The 20,179-nt window shown below is 33.3% G+C and overlaps 1 protein-coding gene and 1 long non-coding RNA gene across 3 annotated transcripts in view; one reads left to right on the top strand and one right to left on the bottom strand.

Annotated features, from left to right (window-relative positions):
• The window catches only part of LOC126753198 (dual 3',5'-cyclic-AMP and -GMP phosphodiesterase 11), a 171,862-nt gene that overhangs the window by 34,980 nt on the left and 116,703 nt on the right, over positions 1-20,179 (top strand). The window contains exons 1-2 of one of the 2 annotated variants that reach the window (XM_050464441.1): positions 6,075-6,701; positions 9,208-9,611. The gene's annotated coding sequence lies outside the window, so the exon portion shown is untranslated. Of the gene's footprint in view, positions 1-6,074; positions 6,702-9,207; positions 9,612-20,179 lie in introns of those variants that run through there. The other variant, XM_050464442.1, reaches the window with a different exon arrangement.
• LOC126753206 (uncharacterized) overlaps positions 1-20,179 on the bottom strand; it is a 123,540-nt gene that overhangs the window by 88,733 nt on the left and 14,628 nt on the right. The gene's annotated exons all lie outside the window — the stretch shown is intronic.

The following is a 20,179-nucleotide window of genomic DNA, read 5'->3' as shown; positions in this document are numbered from 1 at the left end:
CCTTCCCGGTACTGGCGGCATTTTTGGCATAGCTCAAAGTAAGTTCACATAGCCCTATGAGTTTTGCGGGGAGACCAAATTCTGACATCGCGGCATAAAGGCAGCTCCTTTTCGTGCTGTCAAAAATAGCTTTGAAATCGACGTAGAGGTGGTGCGTGTCGATTCTCTTTTGACGCATGCTGAATATCTGGTCAGTTGTTGATTTTCCAGGCCTAAAGCCACACTAATAAGGTCCAATCAGTTTGTTGACGGTGGGCTTTAATCTTTCACACAATACGCTGATAGAATCTTATATGCGATGTTGAGGAGGCTTATCCCAGTGTGTATGTCTGTTCTTACATGTATCTGCTCTCTCATTTCACAATAGTTGAGTGTTTCACACACCTTTTTGTGTGTTATTAATTCTATATACATATGTATATTCAATTAGCACTACAAGATACTACAATACTAGAACGGCGAACAATATACTGCTTGCCACATACTACAATCGCAAAATCGTGTGTGTATGTAGTATGTACATATCTACATAAAAACAAGTAAGAGTAACTTCGTGCCGAACCAAAAAGTTAACTTTCTGCAGAAAGTATAGATGTTATCCTTATAGGATTGATGGGAAAATTGTTTCCATTGAAAAAAAGAATTCATGAATAGACGAGTTTGTGGACCGAAGCCGGCCGATATATAAAAAGTGATTAACAGAAGTAACGAAGAGAAATATGGTCAGTATATTTGGTCCTAGAAGGAAAATCCAGACAGAAATTTTTATATTTTCGTTATATTTGAAAAGTTTTGTTTCTTTGTATACATATTATATTATATTTCTTTATATTATATGTAGATATATCGTCAGTTGCTCGATGAGTGCCTGGACGCAGATCTGGACTAATTCTATGATTTTAATAAAGTTGGCTCATATGAAGGGTTCTAGTTGTGTTAGGTTTTACTACTTGTATATGTAACATCCTTATTGGAGTTTAAGCTATGTGGGAACTTTACCTTATTTAAAAAGTAGACATGGTTGCAACCAGATTTTGCTAATTATCTCAAGCCATAATGGAAATGTTAAATACCATCCCGATTGATGGTATTTAAGTTTTGAGATATCTTTGAAATTTTGAATAAAACGGTGGAAGCATCAATAGATTCCCAATTTTCAACTCATATGGATCGCTGCTATATAGTATCCTCCCCAATGCAATGAAGATTTTATTTAAAAAAAATTATGATTCAAACCAAATTTAAATCAAAAACTAAATTTAAAGATTTTTTTTATTCTTAAAGAAGCTAAAATTAGTAAAAATCCGAAATGAACCAACAACCCTTGGGTTAAAAACTGCTGTATTCAATTGCGGCCCACAAACACATGTGTACCAATTGGTGTGTGTGAGCAGGTGTATGTTGCTGAATGCAATCAAAAAATTAACAGCAATAACAAAGCAGCATTTAACAATACTAATAACAATTGCACATGCTATAACAGTCACAAAGCGGGCACTAATAATAACGGCAATTGTTCATTGCTAAAAGTAGTATTTACGCCAATCCACAAACGCACACACATACGAGACTTACTATCAATAAATTTATACACACATATGTAACTGTATGCTTTGGGGATTTGTTGTACAAGCGTGATTGCAATTTCGTGTTGTTCATTTGCGCCGAACTCATCTCCACTCGTGCTGTGTATTGTGTGCGTCCCGAGGCGCTATGACCATCTCTAATTCATTTACACTTGTAGCTAGATTTGCCTGCTTAATAAAACACTATGCCATATGTAGGTATAATAGTTGTTGTTGTGTAATTTTTTATAGCTAAGAAGTTGCGACAATCGTTTGGTGAGAAAGAAGAATATTCGTTGTATGCGCATAGCTGAGGGAATTCACATTATGCTCTCATGCTATGAGTGCGGGGATCACATAAGTGAGCTATTTTCTTTTTACCGCATTTTATTTTTAGTCAAACTTTAACCTGCAATTTAGTTTACTGGAGGGTCAAGGTGAGTTTAATATAGAAATTCCGCTTTGAGTTGTTGGTCTCGAGTTTATTGTGGCTTCTAAAGTAATCAGAAAGTGTTGAGTTGTTCAGTATTCTTCGTAAAAGTTATATTTGCATTGAAGGTTACCTTAAGAACTTACATCACTATTATTGAAGTTGAAAGAGGGAAGCGAGACGCATTTGCAGACAAAAAAGGAAGAGGCCGAATTGCGTCAGTACGAAGAGCTTGATAAGCTGGCTAACTGAGGGTTTCAATACTGAAGCATACTCTTGTAGAACCCCCAGAGGCGATGTAGTGACTGATTCCCAGAGCATACTAAAATTATGGAGGGAATACTTCTCCAGCTTGCTGAATGGCAGTTCATGCATATAACCCCAGAAGATGGAGCAAACGTTCCATTGTCCAACTATGAAGAAATTCGAATAGCAATTACCCGTCTGAATTACCTACGATGGCGAAGAACTGATAAGAAGCATGCATCATAAGTTTCCATCGAACGTATTGTTTGAAAGATTAAAGCCCACCGTCAACAAACTGATTGGACCTTATCAGTGTGGCTCTCAGGTCTGGAAAATCAACAACTGACCAGATATTCGTCATGCGCCAAATCTTGGAAAAGACCTGTGAAAGGTGGATCGACCCTCATCACCTCTTCGTCTATTTCAAAGCTGCTACGCCAATAAATAAGAAAAAGTAGCGCCATGTGGCGGTGTGGCTAAGTACTAATCGGACCGCCCTCGTGTTTATTAAAACATTTTGTATTATCAATGAGTGAGCGAGAATTGTGGTTTTTGCCTAAAATTTAAACAGCTTATTATTTGGTGACATTTTCAAAGTAAATTCATTTGATTAATTTCATTTCCACCAAAAACGAGCAGTCATAGATTATATGAAATTTCTGTTTAAAAAGAACTCGATACTACAATAAGCTGATTATTTTGCGTGAAGTATTGCCCGCCAGTAAATTAAGCAGAACGTGTAACTGATACGGCAAAATCATAATCCATAAATTTGCTGACGATTTCGAACTAAATGCGTAGTATTAGAGGCATTTGGTAGCACTGTCGGGCTGGTGGGTGTAAACAGCTGAACAAATGCCGCTAAATAACACGTCTCGCACAAATTCTGGATTTGTTCGGGACTGTTTGTTTGCTGTTCACAACTATTTGTTTATTCTAAGGGATATTCTTTTGTTTGATCTACAATATTGACCGTAAACAGTAATAATGACTTGCAAACTGCAGCTTTATTGAATCGCGTGCATGGAAAATTTATAATGAATATCGCTTTTCATGCGTCGTTTGTTGCACAATTTTTTATCTAATTGAATCTGCAGGCACAAATAGTGCATTGCAAATAAATTAATTTGGTAGCACTGTAGGAAATTAAGAATAATTATTTTCAGTACCCTTTTCGCACAGGCAAATTATTTTGTTAAATTAAGATTATAATTGAGAATTTATTTTTTTCATAAATGCACATTACCGAATTTACAGCCCGGACAACAACCGGCATAGTTAGACTGAACCAAATTTGCAGTATGGACAGGAACCCGCGGAGTTGAATTTCAGTTTCAACTCTATTTCAATTCGATTAAGAATTAATGAAATGTAATTAGTTTGAAGCGGGAACCGACGAAATATGTAGACAGCTCTATTTCCGTTATCATCAAAAGTTTGTCGTCTTCGCTGGCCCACTGATAGCCAGCTGTCCATTTGCTTAAAAGTAAAAATTCCTTACACTTAAACTAATTTCATACTTTGCTGAAAGCTTTTATATTTATAATAATTAAAACAATTATCACTTCAATAGACCTAATTATTATAATTAGAAGTTCAATAAGGTTAAGTTGCTTTGTCATTAAGTGTTGTGATCACATATATGTTCTAATTGAATTTAACTCACCACACGTTTTTCTATTGTATATTTTATATACAAGGGAAATTGGGCCACAGTTTTTTCTTGGCTACCTGTTGGCTTCGCTACCCTGTAATTAGACCTCTTGAAGAACCGATTCAAAAGCGCTTTTCAATATTTTTTTTGGCATTGATTTGTACGTCACTAAATATCTCTCTGACATTGACTTGCTCTAAGTAGGTTACTTCATTAGTTTTAACTCCGAGGTCTGAAATATGAATATAAACTACAACCTTCTCCAGCTAACTGCACTTATGAGGAAATTGTATTTTTCTATGAGTTTATCTACTATATTCTATATAAAGTAGGCTTATCACCTTACTAAAGACACCGCATTATTTAGCAGCCCGAAGTGTTAAAAATCAACTTTTTCATTTCACACTTTGTTCACGAAGTCATAAAATACACGTCACGCTTTCTCATTGATAGTTTACTATTTTGTGCAATTGTCACTTAATTAATATCCTATTATAACATACATAGGTATAGTATGTATTTTTTCGACTGTTGTTAAAAGTTTGTCTAAGTCACGTGTACGAGATTCATAATAACAATATATTTGCTTTAGGCTTGGGTTCATACTTCCACTAAGCTTGTTTTTCCAAGTCGCACAGCTAATAAGATGGCGATTGATCAAAACTGAGGCAACAAAGTTTGAGATTAGAAAATTTGGTTCGTATTATTTATAATTGTTGGAATTTGGTGTATTATCGTGAAAAATGTCTGCTGTTTAAGGCCTTTAATACAAATTGACGCTAAGATGTTTAATTCTCCCTTATCTTTAGATTAGCCTAAGACACATACTTGTATATTATGTTTAATGTATGGAAGAGCTGCATATGCATGGAAGAGTAGCCATTATTGCTGAGAATTTCAGATAGAAAACAACTTCCTTCTGTCAATGTTTAATGCCTTTACGTAAATTATTGTTGCTTCTACGTTAAGCTGTACTAAAAGAGAGCGAAAACTCAAAAAAGCCGTAAGAGAATGCTTGTTTGAGAGAAAAATGGAACTTGGAACCTTGAAATTACTTTGATTTCTGCGAAGAATAAATACTTAACTGTAGTTAAAACAACCAAAAACTAGATAAAGGCTAAGAGTAAATAAAAATACTTTTAAAGCAAAAGTTATCATTTGGTGAAAACTTTGGAAGGACTATGTACTAGTGAAAGTTTGGGTTGAATTTAGAACTAGAGCCAAGGTATTCATTCTAGGTTCATGCTTTGACATCATTTTAGGAATTTTTAGTTAAAAGTATTAGAAGTTTGATATTTGAAAACCCTAGGGTGTGTCCACAACTCCTCTGAAAAGCCTGAAAGTCTCAAATTGGTAGTGATAGTACAAGGATCTCTCTTCTGTCGCATTTGAATCTGCATTAGTTATCTAATCAAAATTGATCAATTTTCTATTAAAAACATTTGAAGCCTTCACTTATTTCCTAAACAGAGAAATCAGTAAAAATGACACTAGATCTGATCTAAAAGCATTGCAGTAGTCTGAAAGGTAACCGTCAAAAACTTTATTTAAAGAAATCAATAATGGTTACGAAGCAAACTGCTTAGAATATGAATATAATGAGAATATGAATTCGAAAAAGTCGTAGATTTCAGTTCAAGAGCTTTGAGGGAATATTTTGCCAAAATCTTAAGTGGACTGTTCACATTTCAAATGCTCCAAAGAAACTATGGCATTGTTAAAAACATCTACAAAACTGTTTAGTGACTTTAATTTCAATGCAGTGTTAACAGCATTTTCTGTTTTCTCAGCTTAGGAGCCGTTCGATTTCTCTTAACTTCGTATTGCACTCTCTTAAATCAGCATTACGCTCTTATAACTACAACTGAAATAATTGCACGTACGTGAAACCAACCTCATATACCAACACACTAGAGCTGAAAACTTTTTGCTTGGTGCTTTCTAAGTGCAAGGCAAGGGGCCACTTAGGGCACGACGAGCGCCAGCACACTGATATAACAAATGAAAAAACAATAAAAATTAAATACATTTACGCATACTACTAACTAATATATTGTGAAAGAACACCGACAGACAGCTGACGCTCACGGCAAAAGAGCGACGCTGACATCAATAACAGGCAACAACAGGCAATAACAGTTTGCCGCCACATTGGGGCGATCAGTTTGCGCTCGTGAATCGTAACGTGCAGGTGGTGGTTCGATCCATTCAACGGCACAAAATCGTCAAAAAATAACGAGTATTCTGAAATTTTTTTTGTATTTTTATTAGTTGGCTTTTTGTTCGAATTTGTGCAGTGAACTTCGCGCTGAAGAAAATATTTCGAATAAAAAGCGAAAAAAGGTGTAAAAATAAAATAAAGTGTCTTATGAAGGAGTGCAAAAGTTGAATATGAAGAAAACGTAATTTCACCAAACCATTTAGAGTGTTTGCAAATCGAGTCGTGGACGCCAAGCTATAAGCAAAACGCGTGCTTGGAACTTTCGAGCGATAACCCATTTAAGTTGTGGTAATAAAAATTTATTTGAAAATAAATAAAAAATAAAATAATAAAAATAAAATATATAGTTAATCAAAATGCAGTGTGCATATGTGTATATATAAGAAGCAGATATACATACATATATTTATACGCACGAGTGTATATAGAGTGCTGAGCGAGTAGTAGGGCACCAAAGAAGTGGAACACAAAGCAGTGGCGCAAAGAAGAAGCTGCAAAAGTAGTAACTCCACAAATTCAGTTGAAGTGCAGTGGTCGCTAAGAAAGCAACAACAAAACAAACAAAAATAGCAGGCGAGTGAATTGGTGAGTTCGGAAGTACAAAACAAAAAGTGCAAAATTTATGTATGTATGTACTAGGTATTAGATTAAGTCTCTGCAACTGACTGTATCTACTAAATAATACAGAAAAAAATAAAAAAAGTAAAATTCTTTATATATGCAAACAGTTGTTGATGTGGCGAAATTGCTGCTTATGAGTCAAGTATCTGCAACTGGCACACGTGTACGAAATTTTAAAATTTCTCAAACGAATAAAAATACCTGTATATAGTATACATATGTATTACATATATGCCATATATACTAAATAAATATAAAAAGTTTAAAAAAGAGCTAATAAAAAATAATCTCCATTAAAATGTAGAATAATTAAGCGAAAATCAAGCAAAAAAGCTGCCAAAAAATTATATACAACAAAAACAAAAAAGGAGAAATTTATGTCACATCCCATACATACAAACGAAAGCAGCATTTGCTTTAATTAATTTGCGCGTCAACAAAGCGAATTTCATTAATGGACAGCGAAGCGATAAATTACTACAAAAAAATCAAGTTTTTTTTTGGATTAAAGGCTTTTTATGTATATATGTTATATATGAGTACAGAAAATGTGCCGCGGAACCAGTTGTCGCACAAAAGCAAAATTACTTAGAGGGATTTTACTTGCGATTCATCCAGCTGTTGATAAGTGGTTGCTATAGACAAGGCGAAAGCAGAAAAGTGAGGAATTGCACAAAAAACAAAAGAAAGAAAAAAGTGGCTATATGTACATAGTATATAGGTTAGGTTAGGTCTGTATATAAGAAAGTGCAAAAACAAAGTAAGACAACAAACAATAAATGCGAGAACAATAAAAGCGGTGGGGACAATATTGTATGAGAACGAAACAGAATTAATCAACGAAAGCAGACTAAAAATTATGATAATTAATAAAAAAATTATTAAAAATGTGTAACAAGAAAAGTTGTTACCAGCGGCTACACCAAAGCTAAGATATTCTTCACAAATAAAAAAGTTTCCATGCCAAAACTTGATTTTTATAGGTCAGTCTGCATGACAGTTACATGCTATAGTTGTCCGATCAGACAAATTTGTTCAGAGATTGTAGCCTTGCCTTGGACAATAATCTATGCCAAATTTTGTGAAGACATTCTGTCAAATAAAAAAGTTTTTCTATAGCAGAATTTCAGTTCATAAGGAAGCTATATGATATAGTGGTCTGATATCGGCGATTCCGATAAATGAGCAGCTTCTAGGGGATAAAGAAACCTATGATAAAGTTCAGTTCAATCAACTCCTCACGCTGTTCATCTATATAGATATTTTACAGGATCTCCGGCTTATCTAAGTAGTTATAAAGATTTGACAAAAGCATAAATAGAAGTTATAACTGTTAGATATGAGGGTGGTTTCTTAATATGCTGACTTTTTGCGAAATACTTGCTTATGCAAAAAATAGTACTCGTATTGTATAATATCCATTATGATTTCGTTTCAAATGCGTTTCTTATGCCAGTGGTTCCCAAACTTTAGTGCTTAGTAACGTTGAGCTCTGTTTTCTAGGTTGGTATGACTATCAGTGTGCTTGTCTTTCTGAAGTACATAAAGGTCATTTGGCTATTTTTACGATTATTGAAATTATTCAACAAAGAAGTTCTTTTAAATTTTGTGTGCGAAATCAAATTTCTGTTGCCGAATCGTTCAGATTGTTGTTAAAGACCTTTGGTTACAATTCCTTGTTGCGAGCAAGTGTGTTTTTTTGTTAAAAATTATTCCAAGAGGGTCGAGAACGCGTTGACGACGAACCACGTCCAGGACGGTCATCAATATCAAGTGATAAAATAAAGGAATTGGTGCTTGAGAATCGAAGATTAACAGTCAGAGATCTTACTGGCATCATTGGAATATCGGAAAACCATTTTAAAAATGATTTGGGCCTAAGAAAATTGAAAGCACAAGTCACAAATCAAGGTTATATTGACAATTTTCTTCGATTGTCGAGATGTGGTGCACTCCGAATTCCCTCCGACCGGCCAAACTATCAATAAGGTATATTATATAAGTGTTATGGGTCATTTGCGCGAAGCTATTCTCAAAAAGCTATTCCGGAAATTGACTTCAACAACTGTTTCGAGGATTGGAAAACACGTTGCCAGAAGTGTATTGGGACCAAGGAGTTTACTTTGAAGGGGACGACATAGATTCTGAAGAATAAATTAAGAATATTAAAATTAAGAACTAAGTCTAACTATTTTTGCTATATATTTGCTTTGCTTGAGGTCGCATGGCCCTATCGAGTTAAAGGATATATGATTTTTTTCCATTAAAATGCACTTTTATATTTCGAATTGAACATTTTTCGCATATTTATAAAGGTTCTTAAAACTAACCTTAAAAAGTCTGTAATTTAACAGTTAATTATGAATAATTTATAGTAAATACTATTTTTTATGAACTTATTTTCGCAATGTACATATATTATTATGTATTTAAAAATTTAATAAATGTTTTTCTATTTTTATTTTTTCAGATTTTTCTCAACCGAAATAAAAGTCATGATTTCAAGCAAATGCTATTAAGAATGTAAATATATATCATAAAAAAAATTAATTAATAAAATATACAAAATAATATTTTTAATATAACCAAAGCAGCAGTGTTTCTAAAGCCATTGCTGCAAATATTTGAGAGCATAAGGTTCTAAAGTACAGTTGCTTGAATTTTATTGTATATAAGAAATGTTTTAAAAAAATTTATAAAAAAAATTAAACCATATAATCTATAAAATATTGCACAGTGAAGCGTGTTTATTTATACTAAAAATAAAAGAGCTTTTGTGCCAATTTTTACTCAAATTTAAAGTGTCAAATACCAAAAGAATACCTTCCTTGGAACGAAAAGAAAAAAGCTTGCGGAAAACGGCGAGCAGAGAAGGTAAGCTTATTGGATATAGTATAAAGAATATATTTTTTAAATTAAGTAAGACCTACATTGTTTTTTGTTAAATTTTCCTTGTCAAAAAACGCAGCTAAACTTTTCAGCGTAAAACTCCAGCATTTGGCTTTAAGGTGCTGCTGAAACAAGCTAACTTCACCTTTTCCACAGGTGCTACATGTAAAAGCTTTAGCCTACCAAGCAGTACGTTGTTCTTACTAAATGTACAAGCAAATATTATTATACCTTAATTTCCTTTAATGATTTGGTCATGCATTTCATTAGGTGACTTCACGTGAACGGAGCGCTGCGTCTTTATTCCAGCCTATAGTTTATTTAACAAGCTTTGTTTTGTTTTTGTTTATTTTTTTTAATCACAGACAAGTTGTAGTTGTTGTTCAACTACGCTATAAAATGAGTTTTATGACTTGCTTAATAACGGTACATCGCTAATGATCGTTAACTGCTAACATGGGTCAATAACAAACAAATATTCACAATGGCACTTGTTTGCTTATACTCTCATTAAACTCACATATACTTGTACGTATATAAAATATATAACCACTGCAAAAACAACTCTGTTATGTTTAACTTGGCAATATAAATACTAGTAGTGTTAAAACATTTCCTGTACAAGCTTTTATGAGATTGGTGACTTGTTCACGTTTTACTTAACAATAAAATTAACTGCATTGCGATAGCTATGAATTCGGTTTAAACTTTTTTGCATATGATTTAACAGTTAAGGTGACAGGAAATGTGTTCTGTCAAGAAAAAAAGTCGATAAGGGCCTAATGTTTTAAAACGTTTTTATTGATAATATGGGGAGAGTTTGATAAGCTGGGGAAGGTAACTTTTAAACTTTACAGGGTGTACAAAATGTAGTTGGCCATAAAGTGGTCTAAAGAAGTTCAACTGGAATACCAAAAATAATCATAAAAACCAGTCAAAACGTTATTTGGAATGATTTGAAGAAATTAAAAAAAAAAAAAATTTGGAAAGTTGCTAAAAGTTTGGGAAACGCTGTAATTACCTAACTGTGGCTATTTGAAAATTTGGAATATTTTTCTGACGAATAAATATAATTTATATAAAAACCACTTCAATTTCATATCTTATAAATTTTACAGGGTGCACAAATTATTTTTCTCTCTAAAGAGAACAACTTTATCACCAAAAATAACCACAAAAAGCAGTCAATAGGATATTTGAATTGACTGAGGAATTAATTTTAGATAACTGTATTTTTTTTTTTTTTTGGAACGTTGCTAAAAATTTGGGAAACGCTGTAATTAACTAAGTATTGCTTTTTTTAAATGATCTAATTGATATATAAAAGCAAAGAAATTAGAAAAAAGATGAAATTAATTTTAGACGAATAAAATTGGGCATAAATAGTTTGAGCAACGCTGAAATTAGCTAAATGAGGCTATCTGAAAAAGACATCTTTCCCTGTAATTATTTTTTAGCGAGAACCTGTACTTGTTTCTTGGCTTCTCTGAAATTGTCATATTTCTAATATTTATTATGCAAACTCAATACAATTTTACCGTTACTTCAATGCTTTTAATGCGCACTAATGAAGTGTTAATCTCGTGGTTTTGTATGCGTTATCATAAAATACAGTAGTTAGTATAAAATATGGGTATTATGAGCACCAAACATAAATGACAGTTATATTTATGATATTAGTTTTCTATACCGATATCAGTTTGAACACATTTGTATATAGTAATGAAGAGAAAGAAGAAGAAGTAGAATGAAGGAAAAAGCTTTTTAATATCGTAATATCAAAAGGATTACCGCTAATGTTACTAGAATGTTAAAATATTTGTGGGCAGCACGTTTTTATCTAGTTCAAGATAGAAATAGTTAGTTAGCAGTATTATAAAGACGAAATGAAGCATCAGAAGTTAGAAATTATTTTGCTTTCAAAAGATTTCATTCGAACTATATAAAGCATGCAACGATACAACCTTACAAATTTCTTTAGATCAACTCAAATCAGGAACTGGCGGTACACGACTCTTTATACAGGCCTCGAATATTAGTTTTGCTTTCATAATAAGTCACTAAATGAAGATTTATGGATAACAAAACAACACTGAGCAGTTTTGAGTTTACTAAAAAAAAAGCCTACTCATTGTTTATATAATTTGAAAACGTGTATCAGGATGACAAATATTTATTTTACGAAATCAGAAACGTTGCTTGCATGAAGATAAGATTGTAGTAGAAAAAATTATATTGCTGTGATGGCTTGTTCGTTTTGCACTCGGTTAGTTGAGTTAATACGACGAAGTACAAAGTATCACAAATAATCGTGACACGCTTTTTGCATTAGCGCTTGTTTGTGGGAAGATATTATATGATTTTAAATATTATTGTGGATAATTGCGACTAACTGTATTTTTTATGCCTTTTTCTGGTTACACACAAACAAATTAATTAATCAGTTGATGGAGATAATGAACAAATGCGCATGAGTGTACTTTATATGAAAGCAAGTGGAGCGTGACTGGTTGAAATGAAAAATCGTAAATTTACGTATAATGGAAGACTTCCAGAGAATCATAGAATAATTGCAGATATCTCTAAAGAAAGGATGTGTATTTAGAATTACAATATCTACCAAAAATTCCAATTTTCGGGTAATGCTGGAAGTCGACAAGAATATTATTAAACAAATTTGCCAATAATTTAGTAGAATGACAAAAAGGTAAACTACAAGAGACCATATGTCAATATTAGCAAGAATTACGCAATTTTGTTTAAAACGATAGCTATTTCTTTGTTTATTTCTTTTATGTATGTATATAGAAGTAAAAAAAAAATCTAAAAAGCTTTTTTCACTTAGATAACTTTTGTGAAACCTGTCCTAAATGATTCCACCAAGGAAAATAAATATCTGTACATAGTTTTTTTTTAATTTTTTTTTGGTTTCGGTTATTAATATAATTGTACTTAAGTACTAAAATATTTCTTGTCAAAATTGTTAGGAAATCTTCCAATAATAGTCTGTCAATAATATTTTTGCTTCTCTCTCATCTGCCGACTTGAACAATTTTCCATTATTGGACAGCTATCAATCAGCTTAGTCTTCAGTTTGGACAATGCATTAAAAAGTTTGCAAGAACTTCATTCGATGTGTAAGCATGTATGAGTGTGGACTAGTATATTGTGGAGCGTGTTCTTCGTTGAAAAGTTTCGAAATTTCATTAGCTTATTCTTCAGCATATTTCTTATACCATATAAGGATGTCTCAGTGGGTAAAGTAGAAATAAATGAGAACTAATTCCATACTAGTAAAAAAAAGCATGAAATATCAACAAGTTTCTTAATAAAAAATTGTTCATTACATAATTTTTAAACAAAAGCATGTCACAACATTTGCATGATGGGTTGTTAAAATAGACAAAACCCTCGAAAAACTACAATTCTAGAATGGAAAAATCTTCAACACTTTAAAACGTTGTTATATATCGTCACCTAAAATGCAAAATAACTGACAATAAAAAATTGAATTTGAGTTTTTAGGATTCACTACATCACGTTACATATTTGTAGCATAAAATTTGCAGCTTTCGCTGTCAGATATAACCAATAAATAGGTTAGGTTAGGTTAGATGGCTGATCATAGATCGCACGTGGACTAGATGTAGTCCTTTGTGAAGCCATTGAAAATAGAACTCCCGTGTTCGGACTTAAAGATCGGCGAAACGCTTCGTAGCCAATACAAAATTTGCAAAGGCGCTTAATTTCTACGCCCGCCAGTTCGGTGGGATGTCTGAAGGTATGCGCCCCCAAATGTCTAAGTCTTGATCTCCCAAAAGCGGGGCAGTCAAGAAGGAAGTGCTGGCTTGTTTCTACCGCATCTTCTTCCAAACAGCTTCTACATGCGGCGTTCGGTAGAATTCCCAGTCTTACAGCATGTATGCCAATAGGGCAGTGGCCCGTCAAGAGCCCCATCACTAACGAGACGCTGGCCTTATTGATGGCAAAGAGATCATTAGATCTCCTGCGATCTATATTGGGCCAGAAGGCCTTTGCGACCGCGCAGGTACCAATGCTGGCCCAGCGTTGACCAAGCAGCCGCGATCCAGTAGTAGAGTACAAGAGTATGCAGGAGCACCGACCCGTCCCCATTCTACCGATAACGATAAACCAATAAATAACCAATATATAACTATTTTACAACCATTTTATAACCAAAACTCAAATTTTATTTCAGTAATGAGCAGTTTCTATAATATCTTTTGTCCATCGCCTGTAAACTTATTAAAATTGATGTTACGTTATTTTGCATTTTAGGTGACGATATGTAGTTCTCAAAGTTAGTCTTTGTTTAATGTCACAAAAAAACAAAATTTATTTGTTTTGTGAAAAAAATTCTTAACTGATACTTTTCAGCTTCAACACCATAAGAAATATATAGGAAGGAACTAGTGACGATACAAAACTCACTAAAACGTAACCAGTTTCGAAACTAGTGCATTTTGTATTTACGGCAATCGGTATCGTACATAGCAATACTTAGCCGTATCTCTAATAAGCTAATAAAATTTGGGTGCTACCTACAAACTCACCAGTTTTCGGTTAGATTAAGTCGAGCTGATAGCAATTCATTGTTGCTGAAAATCTTCAAAGGTTATTTGGAAACTTAGAGTTTATTGTATTAAGTGCCATATAATGAGCACTAAAGGTGAGAGACTATGTGAGATTATCTGATAACAAGGCAAAATGTATGATATAACCAAAAGTATTTGTGACTCTGCGATATATATTATATATTATGTGCGCTCTGTATGTTCGATAGCGCAGATTTTGTGAAACAGCTTTGTCGTGATGTCGTTTTCAAGTTTTACTGTTTCTTATTTGGTATTATCTTTCATTTTTAAGGTGTAACATCTGTATTCTTCTTGTGTTTTGCACTTAAACAATTGTTTGTAATTCCTTTTCTTTATTCTTCAAGTTTTACTTATTCGTATTTTTGCAATCAATTTGCAATTTAAATGAAACCAAGTTTATCTTATTCTTATTTTGTTTTTCTGAAATAAAGTGAAACGTTTTTTAAGGAACTGTATTCATTTCTCATTCTTTTCTGGTTAAACAATGTAGTATGCATATGTGAGTTGTATGCTGATAAGCTGAAGTTTTTTAGTAATTTTTTGTTGGTACATAATTTTTGTTGCTTTTTTTCTTAATTGTTTAGCAATTTTTTGTATTTTTTCTAACAAACAAGAAAAATTGTTTTGTTGTCTTTTTTTTAATTTTTAGTGATTTCTTGTTGTTATTTTTTTTGTTTTTAAGAAAAGCTTGCCGTATTCGTTTCAAATGTTCTTCCACTTTATTTTAAATTTCTGTTATTTCTGTTTAGATTTGGTTGAAAAGTATTCAAATGAATAAGTTGATGATGTACTTGTATTCATTAGGGTAGGTAAAAAAACAAATACTTTTTTTCACTTGATACCCTGAAACATTGCTTATTAGAAAGCTCTACGAAAATCTCTCCAAGTGAGCTCCTAATTTTAACGCGAAAGTCCCCTGTCTCACAGTTTTCTATTTTTTTCTTATTACCATATAAAACAATTCAAATTTCGCTGCCAACAACTTGAAAGAAATATCTCTTCCATAGATTTGGTAGAAAATTGATTGCTCTACAAAATGATGTCGAAAGATTTTTTCGTAGACCTAAACGTTTAAAAGTTGTTAACGGTTGAGGTTTGACTATTTTATGGCAACTTTTTTTGACTCAATGAAAAAAAGTTGCTTTAAAGTGCAAGCTTACAGTTTCGTACGTAATTTACTGCTCTACAAAATCAACTACAGGGAAAATGATAGTAATAGAAGCCACTCATATTGAGTTTTGGTTATAAAATGGTTATATATTGGTTATTCATTGGTTATTTATTGGTTATATCTGACAGATGAAGCTGAAAATTATATGTTACATATTATATTATTACATATATGTAGATGTAGTGAATCATTAGCAATAAAAAATTCAATTTCAATTTCTTTGATAATACGTTCTCTTGCATTCGCAGCTCTTCAAGCTGATCATTTATATTATCAGCTAAAATGAAAAATTACGTAAAATCACTTTTCATAAGTTTACAGGCGAAGGAAGAACGATATAATAGAAACCACACACATTGCAACAAAATTTGAGTTTTGGTTATAAAATGGTTGTAAAATGGTTATACATTGGTTTTAAATTGGTTATTTATTGGTTATAACTGATAGCTGAAGCTGAAATTTTTATGTTTTATACTATTACACATAGATGTAGTGAATCGTTAGCTAAGCTCGTTATAAAAAGCTCATTGTTTTGCATTTTAGCTGACAATATATATTTTAAAGGGCCTTCCACGTTTCCTTTTGTGAGTTACGAAATTTTGGGCAAACATACATACCCTGTTTAACGTGTAAACATGTATACATACATATATATACCAAATTACTTTTCTCGACCTTCGCAAACTCTTTTCTCTCCCTTCGTTTTCTCTCAAATTTTATCAACACATGGCACCGTAATTGTCAGAATTCACCCGCACAAACACACACATATGCGTGATATGTGCAATCAGTGAAGTATCAGCATTCTTGAAACGTGTTAAGAGTACAAAAGTTTTTTGTTTTCATTATCATAACCTCATTACACAATTCTCTTTGGCACTTTCGAAGCAAAAACAACACGATTACTCGTTAACTGGTTTCATTTCGTGCGCAGAAAGAAATCAAATTATTTTTCAACGCCTCTCCCTCACATGCTGAAAGCACATTTTAGCTAAATTAGTTGCAATTAGACGTGTGAAATGCACAACCAAACACCTACACACAAATACATGTACGTATGTATGTCTGTAACTGCGAGCTGAATGAAGCTAGACGCAGACGCGCTGGAGAGATTGGCATGCCAATTAGCTGTGTGTGGCAAGCAATGTGCTGGCATGCTCATATTTTGGCATGTGTGCACACACACATACATATTTATAATTGTACAAATAAATATATGAGCACTTGGCATGAGGTGTGTGTAGTGATAGCGGCTTAAGGTACGGGCAGCCACAGTGGGTAATGGATTACATTACGCAAGTGGAATGCGCAGACGGAGATAAGAAATCACTTTTGTTTACATGCTTTGCAAATAGGCGATTGCATTTCGCACTAATTACTATTTAGAAAACTGCTTTGCACAAATAATTTTACTCACCTACACATACATACATACATATACGAATATGTGAGTGCCTTAAGTGAGTTGCTGAAGTGCGCTTTTAGCTGTTGATCCATAGCGCATAGTCATAAGTAATTGAAATGCGGCGACTAAGCAAGCGTCAGCCAGTGGTGACGTAGGGGGAACGGTACTTTGTAGATAGCTCAACATTAAGTGTTGGCGATAGCGGCGAAAAGACGCGCACGATTGCACATAGTTCTCATACATATTTATGGGTTCCACCGCTTGGTGTCGCCTGGTGCTGTTTGTTGTCTAATTAATTACCATGAAAAAAGTTAGTTCGCATAATTATCGGTGGCGTCATGTGTGCGCTGATTATATTAACATATTGTGGCAATTTGTAATACATCATAATGCCAGTAAATTGCAGAAATCAGAAATCAAAGAAAGTCACGTAGCGTTGCGAAAAGATTATGGCTTTATATATAGTAAGTACATTTTTCAGTAATGTGTTTTCTTTATCATGATTAAGTCATATTTATTATATTTTTTACATTCCTAAAATTCCGCATTGGCAAGTGAGAATGTGCCTTTAGCTTCCAGAGAGTTTACTGAGAAGTTTGAAATTGGAACTAGAACGGCGTGTATATATAACAGAAAGAACGTTAACTTCAGTTACATCGGAGATATAGATTGTATGGCAGCTATATGCTATTATGGTTCGATGTTGGCGGTTCCCACAAAGGAGCAGTTGCTTCCATATCATAAAAACTGAGCGGCCACCTCGCGTATGTACGGGAAATGGCCAAATCAGATGGTCTTCCTCGGGTAAAAAACAGCATTTTTTCAAATTTTTTTTTCTCATATAAAAAATGAAATATTTTATTAGATTAAACATACACTATTAACAAGGAAATTCTGAAATTTTTGGAAAAAATATTTTAAACTCGGCCATTGCGAGGCCATTTCCGATGACCCCTGGGAATAAAGTTGTCCCGCGTTGGCAGGATAACTCCTTACTGGATCATCTAAAGTGAAAAAATATGTTTTTTAGTTAAAACCTAATCTAACCTAACCTAGAACTTGGACGAAGGACAAAAAAAAATTAAAATTGGATTTTTGGCATACATTTTTACAAAAAAAAAATTAAAATTTCAGTGAAAATTTCGCAGTTTTTTTTTTTAAGTAGCTGTAATCGAAAAAAATCCTTTGTCCAAGTCTTTAAGAAATGTATCTCAACGACATGTGTAAAATTTCATGAAGATCGGTTGAGTAGTTCTCAAGAAATCTTGCCAACCGACTTCAAAAACACAGTTTCAAGAAAAACGCGTTTAAAAACCGGAACTATAACACTGATCAACTTGGAAATTTAGGACAATATTCTACAGGTGTTGTAAAATTTAATAAGTCAATAAAAAATTTGATTTTTTTAAACTCGTAAACCCATGTAACTCCTTAACTCGTCACATAAACACATTCACATATATATAGATATTAAAGGGTGACCGAGGTTTCCTTCTTGGTGTTACAGACTTTGTGGCAAATTTAATATACTCTGGTTATAATAAATACAGCGCTGGTGCGTATAAATTCTCTGTATCATATCAATATTCCGCTATATATTTCCTAGAACCGAACGTCCTCTCTCTTCCTCACAAAAGTTTGGGCCGTTAGTGCCTCATGCTAGAATATTTGATCATATATTTGCTGATTTCCAAGGGTGTTCAACATTTTTGAACAGTTGCCTATAGTACAAATCGTTTGAAAGCGGTACGAAAGGATAACGAGATATGGCTTAGGTGGCAGATAGCGCGTTGTCCGATATTCTTCCACATACACAAGTTTTTGTATAGAAACATATTTTTCTGAGATTTTATTTAAATTTAGTTTTAATTATTCATTTACCTTTTCATTTATATCACGAATTGCAATAGATTTTCCAAAGCTCTTGGAAAAAAGGCAGATGCCCGCCCACTATTACAAAACAGGTAAATTTCTTCATTCTTGAACAAAATATGATAAAAAATATTTTCCCTGAAAGCGAAAATGCTAAACATAAATGGAATTAAACCAACTAGAGTTCATTCACAGCGCTTCAATGCGAGTCTTTGTTCCCTCTTATGTAAATAAGTTGAAATCTTCCTTGCACATAATAAACAATCGACCAGAATCAATATTTTCTCGCCAAACCAAACAAGTGTCACTTGCCTTTTTGCACACGTTTACACGGAATTTTACAGCATTGTTGCTGTTGCTGTTTCTGTTGCAGTTGTTGTGTGCTTTCGCAAATAAGAAATGCTAATCAAATACCATGAGAAATTCGAAGAAAGCAAATTGTGAATTATTCATGCATTATTCACACCCTGTTGGCGACTTAATGAAGTTAAGCGACCACGCGTAGACAGACAGGCCTTTGCCAATCGAACGCCAATTGCGCACACCAACACACACACATATATGTATATATATATGTACGTTGTGTGATGTTTGCTCACGCATAGCTGCGATTGCGGAGCAGTTAATCAGACAATGAGTGATTCAATCAGTCAATCAAGCCGTCAATACTGCGTCGATCAAATTAAGGTGTTCTGCAGTCAAGCATTAATGCAATTACACGTGCATGTGTGTGTGTTTTGTGTGTTATATGAGTGGCGCTGTGCAAATGTGTTTATGGCAACGCAGTGGAGCGGCAATAACCCGGCAGCTGGTCAGCTTAAAGTGCTAAATGATACATTTGCATTTATTTATTTGCGCATTGAACTTTGCTTCTAGTATTTAGTGTGAGGCACACACTTACATACATATAGAAATAAATGTATACATATCTAGATATATACTTACATCAATACTACATATATCTATATAATACATCCATATGTTCATTTGTAAAAGCGCGTGTGCGGCGTCTACATGAAGGATTTAGTGTTAAATGCTCGTTTTTAGGCATTTTAAGTGAAATTAATATTGTTTGCGTTTGATATTATATTTTTCATGCTATTTATTCAAATTTCCTCGCACTGACGTCTTCTTTGGCGAATGCTGTGAACAGCAGTTGTGCATATGCGTCATTAGTTGTGTTATGAATTTCATTTGAAAATTAAGATTTCAAGCACACATGTATTATTGCATGTAGTTGCCACCTGACTATAAATATGAAATGCTTAAAAGTGGGTAAATAACTGACAAAGGGAAAACAAATGTGCTTAAAAGGTATTCTGCAGTTCTCAGAAGTTTCAATATACATATACAAGTATGTATGCATACGAGTATATTAAAATATATGTTGCCACCTGTTTTAAGTTTTAAAAGAAAATTAAAATAAAAAGAATTAACTTCGCCTGCATCGAAGTTAAAATATCACTCACAAATAAAAAAGTTTCCCTAT

Source organism: Bactrocera neohumeralis, chromosome 3, assembly GCF_024586455.1.
Source record: "Bactrocera neohumeralis isolate Rockhampton chromosome 3, APGP_CSIRO_Bneo_wtdbg2-racon-allhic-juicebox.fasta_v2, whole genome shotgun sequence".
Classification (NCBI taxonomy): Eukaryota; Metazoa; Arthropoda; class Insecta; order Diptera; family Tephritidae; genus Bactrocera; species Bactrocera neohumeralis.
Note: the sequence above shows the minus strand (reverse complement) of the source record. Positions and strands in the feature narration are given on the sequence as shown.